Below are 8,382 nucleotides of genomic sequence, written 5' to 3'. Positions count from 1 at the left end.
CAGCAGGGTTAGAGAGATACTGTCTCAGCACGGTAGGGTACAGCAGGGTTAGAGAGATACTGTCTCAGCACGGTAGGGTACAGCAGGGTTAGAGAGATACTGTCTCAGCACGGTAGGGTACAGCAGGGTTAGAGAGATACTGTCTCAGCACGGTAGGGTACAGCAGGGTTAGAGAGATACTGTCTCAGCACGGTAGGGTACAACAGGGTTAGAGAGATACTGTCTCAGCACGGTAGGGTACAGCAGGGTTAGAGAGATACTGTCTCAGCACGGTAGGGTACAGCAGGGTTAGAGAGACACTGTCTCAGCACGGTAGGGTACAGCAGGGTTAGAGAGATACTGTCTCAGCACGGTAGGGTACAGCAGGGTTAGAGAGATACTGTCTCAGCACGGTAGGGTACAGCAGGGTTAGAGAGATACTGTCTAATCACGGTAGGGTACAGCAGGGTTAGAGAGATACTGTCTCAGCACGGTAGGGTACAGCAGGGTTAGAGAGATACTGTCTCAGCACGGTAGGGTACAGCAGGGTTATAGAGATACTGTCTCAGCACGGTAGGGTACAGCAGGGTTATAGAGATACTGTCTCAGCACGGTAGGGTACAGCAGGGTTAGAGAGATACTGTCTCAGCACGGTAGGGTACAGCAGGGTTAGAGAGATACTGTCTCAGCACGGTAGGGTACAGCAGGGTTAGAGAGATACTGTCTCAGCACGGTAGGGTACAGCAGGGTTAGAGAGATACTGTCTCAGCACGGTAGGGTACAGCAGGGTTAGAGAGATACTGTCTCAGCACGGTAGGGTACAGCAGGGTTAGAGAGATACTGTCTCAGCACGGTAGGGTACAGCAGGGTTAGAGAGATATTGACTCAGCACGGTAGGGTACAGCAGGGTTAGAGAGATACTGTCTCAGCACGGTAGGGTACAGCAGGGTTAGAGAGATACTGTCTCAGCACGGTAGGGTACAGCAGGGTTAGAGAGATACTGTCTCAGCACGGTAGGGTACAGCAGGGTTAGAGAGATACTGTCTCAGCACGGTAGGGTACAGCAGGGTTAGAGAGATACTGTCTCAGCACGGTAGGGTACAGCAGGGTTAGAGAGACACTGTCTCAGCACGGTAGGGTACAGCAGGGTTAGAGAGATACTGTCTCAGCACGGTAGGGTACAGCAGGGTTATAGAGATACTGTCTCAGCACGGTAGGGTACAGCAGGGTTAGAGAGATACTGTCTCAGCACGGTAGGGTACAGCAGGGTTAGAGAGATACTGTCTCAGCACGGTAGGGTACAGCAGGGTTAGAGAGATACTGTCTCAGCACGGTAGGGTACAGCAGGGTTAGAGAGATACTGTCTCAGCACGGTAGGGTACATTAGGGTTAGAGAGATACTGTCTCAGCACGGTAGGGTACAGCAGGGTTAGAGAGATACTGTCTCAGCACGGTAGGGTACAGCAGGGTTAGAGAGATACTGTCTCAGCACGGTAGGGTACAGCAGGGTTAGAGAGATACTGTCTCAGCACGGTAGGGTACAGCAGGGTTAGAGAGATACTGTCTCAGCACGGTAGGGTACAGCAGGGTTAGAGAGATACTGTCTCAGCACGGTAGGGTACAGCAGGGTTAGAGAGATACTGTCTCAGCACGGTAGGGTACAGCAGGGTTAGAGAGACACTGTCTCAGCACGGTAGGGTACAGCAGGGTTAGAGAGATACTGTCTCAGCACGGTAGGGTACAGCAGGTTTAGAGAGATACTGTCTCAGCACGGTAGGGTACAGCAGGGTTAGAGAGATACTGTCTAATCACGGTAGGGTACAGCAGGGTTAGAGAGATACTGTCTCAGCACGGTAGGGTAAAGCAGGGTTAGAGAGATACTGTCTCAGCACGGTAGGGTACAGCAGGGTTATAGAGATACTGTCTCAGCACGGTAGGGTACAGCAGGGTTATAGAGATACTGTCTCAGCACGGTAGGGTACAGCAGGGTTAGAGAGATACTGTCTCAGCACGGTAGGGTACAGCAGGGTTAGAGAGATACTGTCTCAGCACGGTAGGGTACAGCAGGGTTAGAGAGATACTGTCTCAGCACGGTAGGGTACAGCAGGGTTAGAGAGATACTGTCTCAGCACGGTAGGGTACAGCAGGGTTAGAGAGATACTGTCTCAGCACGGTAGGGTACAGCAGGGTTAGAGAGATACTGTCTCAGCACGGTAGGGTACAGCAGGGTTAGAGAGATATTGACTCAGCACGGTAGGGTACAGCAGGGTTAGAGAGATACTGTCTCAGCACGGTAGGGTACAGCAGGGTTAGAGAGATATTGTCTCAGCACGGTAGGGTACAGCAGGGTTAGAGAGATACTGTCTCAGCACGGTAGGGTACAGCAGGGTTATAGAGATACTGTCTCAGCACGGTAGGGTACAGCAGGGTTAGAGAGATACTGTCTCAGCACGGTAGGGTACAGCAGGGTTAGAGAGATACTGTCTCAGCACGGTAGGGTACAGCAGGGTTAGAGAGATACTGTCTCAGCACGGTAGGGTACAGCAGGGTTAGAGAGATACTGTCTCAGCACGGTAGGGTACAGCAGGGTTAGAGAGATACTGTCTCAGCACGGTAGGGTACAGCAGGGTTAGAGAGATACTGTCTCAGCACGGTAGGGTACAGCAGGGTTAGAGAGATATTGTCTCAGCACGGTAGGGTACAGCAGGGTTAGAGAGATACTGTCTCAGCACGGTAGGGTACAGCAGGGTTATAGAGATACTGTCTCAGCACGGTAGGGTACAGCAGGGTTAGAGAGATACTGTCTCAGCACGGTAGGGTACAGCAGGGTTAGAGAGATACTGTCTCAGCACGGTAGGGTACAGCAGGGTTAGAGAGATACTGTCTCAGCACGGTAGGGTACAGCAGGGTTATAGAGATACTGTCTCAGCACGGTAAGGTACAGCAGGGTTAGAGAGATACTGTCTCAGCACGGTAGGGTACAGCAGGGTTAGAGAGATACTGTCTCAGCACGGTAGGGTACAGCAGGGTTAGAGAGATACTGTCTCAGCACGGTAGGGTACAGCAGGGTTAGAGAGATACTGTCTCAGCACGGTAGGGTACAGCAGGGTTAGAGAGATACTGTCTCAGCACGGTAGGGTACAGCAGGGTTAGAGAGATACTGTCTCAGCACGGTAGGGTACAGCAGGGTTAGAGAGATACTGTCTCAGCACGGTAGGGTACATCAGGGTTAGAGAGATACTGTCTCGGTAGGGTACAGCAGGGTTAGAGAGATACTGTCTCAGCACGGTAGGGTACAGCAGGGTTATAGAGATACTGTCTCAGCACGGTAGGGTACAGCAGGGTTATAGAGATACTGTCTCAGCACGGTAGGGTACAGCAGGGTTAGAGAGATACTGTCTCAGCACGGTAGGGTACAGCAGGGTTAGAGAGATACTGTCTCAGCACGGTAGGGTACAGCAGGGTTAGAGAGATACTGTCTCAGCACGGTAGGGTACAGCAGGGTTAGAGAGATACTGTCTCAGCACGGTAGGGTACAGCAGGGTTAGAGAGATACTGTCTCAGCACGGTAGGGTACAGCAGGGTTAGAGAGATATTGACTCAGCACGGTAGGGTACAGCAGGGTTAGAGAGATACTGTCTCAGCACGGTAGGGTACAGCAGGGTTAGAGAGATATTGTCTCAGCACGGTAGGGTACAGCAGGGTTAGAGAGATACTGTCTCAGCACGGTAGGGTACAGCAGGGTTATAGAGATACTGTCTCAGCACGGTAGGGTACAGCAGGGTTAGAGAGATACTGTCTCAGCACGGTAGGGTACAGCAGGGTTAGAGAGATACTGTCTCAGCACGGTAGGGTACAGCAGGGTTAGAGAGATACTGTCTCAGCACGGTAGGGTACAGCAGGGTTAGAGAGATACTGTCTCAGCACGGTAGGGTACAGCAGGGTTAGAGAGATACTGTCTCAGCACGGTAGGGTACAGCAGGGTTAGAGAGATACTGTCTCAGCACGGTAGGGTACAGCAGGGTTAGAGAGATACTGTCTCAGCACGGTAGGGTACAGCAGGGTTAGAGAGATACTGTCTCAGCACGGTAGGGTACAGCAGGGTTAGAGAGATACTGTCTCAGCACGGTAGGGTACAGCAGGGTTAGAGAGATATTGACTCAGCACGGTAGGGTACAGCAGGGTTAGAGAGATACTGTCTCAGCACGGTAGGGTACAGCAGGGTTAGAGAGATATTGTCTCAGCACGGTAGGGTACAGCAGGGTTAGAGAGATACTGTCTCAGCACGGTAGGGTACAGCAGGGTTATAGAGATACTGTCTCAGCACGGTAGGGTACAGCAGGGTTAGAGAGATACTGTCTCAGCACGGTAGGGTACAGCAGGGTTAGAGAGATACTGTCTCAGCACGGTAGGGTACAGCAGGGTTAGAGAGATACTGTCTCAGCACGGTAGGGTACAGCAGGGTTATAGAGATACTGTCTCAGCACGGTAGGGTACAGCAGGGTTAGAGAGATACTGTCTCAGCACGGTAGGGTACAGCAGGGTTAGAGAGATACTGTCTCAGCACGGTAGGGTACAGCAGGGTTAGAGAGATACTGTCTCAGCACGGTAGGGTACAGCAGGGTTAGAGAGATACTGTCTCAGCACGGTAGGGTACAGCAGGGTTAGAGAGATACTGTCTCAGCACGGTAGGGTACAGCAGGGTTAGAGAGATACTGTCTCAGCACGGTAGGGTACAGCAGGGTTAGAGAGATACTGTCTCAGCACGGTAGGGTACAGCAGGGTTAGAGAGATACTGTCTCGGTAGGGTACAGCAGGGTTAGAGAGATATTGTCTCAGCACGGTAGGGTACAGCAGGGTTAGAGAGATACTGTCTCGGTAGGGTACAGCAGGGTTATACAGATACTGTCTCAGCACGGTAGGGTACAGCAGGGTTAGAGAGATACTGTCTCAGCACGGTAGGGTACAGCAGGGTTAGAGAGATACTGTCTCAGCACGGTAGGGTACAGCAGGGTTAGAGAGATACTGTCTCAGCACGGTAGGGTACAGCAGGGTTAGAGAGATACTGTCTCAGCACGGTAGGGTACAGCAGGGTTAGAGAGATACTGTCTCAGCACGGTAGGGTACAGCAGGGTTAGAGAGATACTGTCTAATCACGGTAGGGTACAGCAGGGTTAGAGAGATACTGTCTCAGCACGGTAGGGTACAGCAGGGTTAGAGAGATACTGTCTCAGCACGGTAGGGTAAAGCAGGGTTAGAGAGATATTGTCTCAGCACGGTAGGGTACAGCAGGGTTATAGAGATACTGTCTCAGCAGGGTAGGGTACAGCAGGGTTAGAGAGATACTGTCTCAGCACGGTAGGGTACAGCAGGGTTAGAGAGATACTGTCTCAGCACGGTAGGGTACAGCAGGGTTATACAGATATTGTCTCAGCACGGTAGGGTACAGCAGGGTTATAGAGATACTGTCTCAGCACGGTAGGGTACAGCAGGGTTAGAGAGATACTGTCTCAGCACGGTAGGGTACAGCAGGGTTATACAGATACTGTCTCAGCACGGTATTGTACAGCAGGGTTAGAGAGATACTGTCTCAGCACGGTAGGGTACAGCAGAGTGAGAGAGATACTGTCTCAGCAAGGTAGGGTACAGCAGGGTTAGAGAGATACTGTCTCAGCACGGTAGGGTACAGCAGGGTTATTAGAGATACTGTCTCAGCACGGTAGGGTACAGCAGGGTTAGAGAGATACTGTCTCAGCACGGTAGGGTACAGCAGGGTTAGAGAGATACTGTCTCAGCACGGTAGGGTACAGCAGGGTTAGAGAGATACTGTCTCAGCAAGGTAGGGTACAGCAGGGTTATAGATATACTGTCTCAGCACGGTAGGGTACAGCAGGGTTATAGAGATATTGTCTCAGCACGGTAGGGTACAGCAGGGTTAGAGAGATACTGTCTCAGCACGGTAGGGTACAGCAGGGTTAGAGAGATACTGTCTCAGCACGGTAGGGTACAGCAGGGTTAGAGAGATACTGTCTCAGCACGGTAGGGTACAGCAGGGTTAGAGAGATACTGTCTCAGCACGGTAGGGTACAGCAGGGTTATAGAGATACTGTCTCAGCACGGTAGGGTACAGCAGGGTTAGAGAGATACTGTCTCAGCACGGTAGGGTACAGCAGGGTTAGAGAGATACTGTCTCAGCACGGTAGGGTACAGCAGGGTTAGAGAGATACTGTCTCAGCACGGTAGGGTACAGCAGGGTTAGAGAGATACTGTCTCAGCACGGTAGGGTACAGCAGGGTTAGAGAGATACTGTCTCAGCACGGTAGGGTACAGCAGGGTTAGAGAGATACTGTCTCAGCACGGTAGGGTACAGCAGGGTTAGAGAGACACTGTCTCAGCACGGTAGGGTACAGCAGGGTTAGAGAGATACTGTCTCAGCACGGTAGGGTACAGCAGGGTTAGAGAGATACTGTCTCAGCACGGTAGGGTACAGCAGGGTTAGAGAGATACTGTCTAATCACGGTAGGGTACAGCAGGGTTAGAGAGATACTGTCTCAGCACGGTAGGGTACAGCAGGGTTAGAGAGATACTGTCTCAGCACGGTAGGGTACAGCAGGGTTAGAGAGATACTGTCTCAGCACGGTAGGGTACAGCAGGGTTAGAGAGATACTGTCTCAGCACGGTAGGGTACAGCAGGGTTAGAGAGATACTGTCTAATCACGGTAGGGTACAGCAGGGTTAGAGAGATACTGTCTCAGCACGGTAGGGTACAGCAGGGTTACAGAGATACTGTCTCAGCACGGTAGGGTACAGCAGGGTTAGAGAGATACTGTCTCAGCACGGTAGGGTACAGCAGGGTTAGAGAGATACTGTCTCAGCACGGTAGGGTACAGCAGGGTTATAGAGATACTGTCTCAGCACGGTAGGGTACAGCAGGGTTAGAGAGATACTGTCTCAGCACGGTAGGGTACAGCAGGGTTAGAGAGATACTGTCTCAGCACGGTAGGGTACAGCAGGGTTAGAGAGATACTGTCTCAGCACGGTAGGGTACAGCAGGGTTAGAGAGATACTGTCTCAGCACGGTAGGGTACAGCAGGGTTAGAGAGATACTGTCTCAGCACGGTAGGGTACAGCAGGGTTAGAGAGATACTGTCTCAGCACGGTAGGGTACAGCAGGGTTAGAGAGATACTGTCTCAGCACGGTAGGGTACAGCAGGGTTAGAGAGATACTGTCTCAGCACGGTAGGGTACAGCAGGGTTAGAGAGATATTGACTCAGCACGGTAGGGTACAGCAGGGTTAGAGAGATACTGTCTCAGCACGGTAGGGTACAGCAGGGTTAGAGAGATACTGTCTCAGCACGGTAGGGTACAGCAGGGTTAGAGAGATATTGACTCAGCACGGTAGGGTACAGCAGGGTTAGAGAGATACTGTCTCAGCACGGTAGGGTACAGCAGGGTTAGAGAGATATTGTCTCAGCACGGTAGGGTACAGCAGGGTTAGAGAGATACTGTCTCAGCACGGTAGGGTACAGCAGGGTTATAGAGATACTGTCTCAGCACGGTAGGGTACAGCAGGGTTAGAGAGATACTGTCTCAGCACGGTAGGGTACAGCAGGGTTAGAGAGATACTGTCTCAGCACGGTAGGGTACAGCAGGGTTAGAGAGATACTGTCTCAGCACGGTAGGGTACAGCAGGGTTATAGAGATACTGTCTCAGCACGGTAGGGTACAGCAGGGTTAGAGAGATACTGTCTCAGCACGGTAGGGTACAGCAGGGTTAGAGAGATACTGTCTCAGCACGGTAGGGTACAGCAGGGTTAGAGAGATACTGTCTCAGCACGGTAGGGTACAGCAGGGTTAGAGAGATACTGTCTCAGCACGGTAGGGTACAGCAGGGTTAGAGAGATACTGTCTCAGCACGGTAGGGTACAGCAGGGTTAGAGAGATACTGTCTCAGCACGGTAGGGTACAGCAGGGTTAGAGAGATACTGTCTCAGCACGGTAGGGTACAGCAGGGTTAGAGAGATACTGTCTCGGTAGGGTACAGCAGGGTTAGAGAGATATTGTCTCAGCACGGTAGGGTACAGCAGGGTTAGAGAGATACTGTCTCGGTAGGGTACAGCAGGGTTATACAGATACTGTCTCAGCACGGTAGGGTACAGCAGGGTTAGAGAGATACTGTCTCAGCACGGTAGGGTACAGCAGGGTTAGAGAGATACTGTCTCAGCACGGTAGGGTACAGCAGGGTTAGAGAGATACTGTCTCAGCACGGTAGGGTACAGCAGGGTTAGAGAGATACTGTCTCAGCACGGTAGGGTACAGCAGGGTTAGAGAGATACTGTCTCAGCACGGTAGGGTACAGCAGGGTTAGAGAGATACTGTCTAATCACGGTAGGGTACAGCAG

Source organism: Coregonus lavaretus (assembly GCF_964263955.1).
Source record: "Coregonus lavaretus genome assembly, chromosome: 18".
In the NCBI taxonomy this organism is placed as follows: domain Eukaryota; kingdom Metazoa; phylum Chordata; class Actinopteri; order Salmoniformes; family Salmonidae; genus Coregonus; species Coregonus lavaretus.
The sequence above is the reverse complement of the archived record's forward strand: the minus strand, read 5'-3'. Positions refer to the sequence as shown.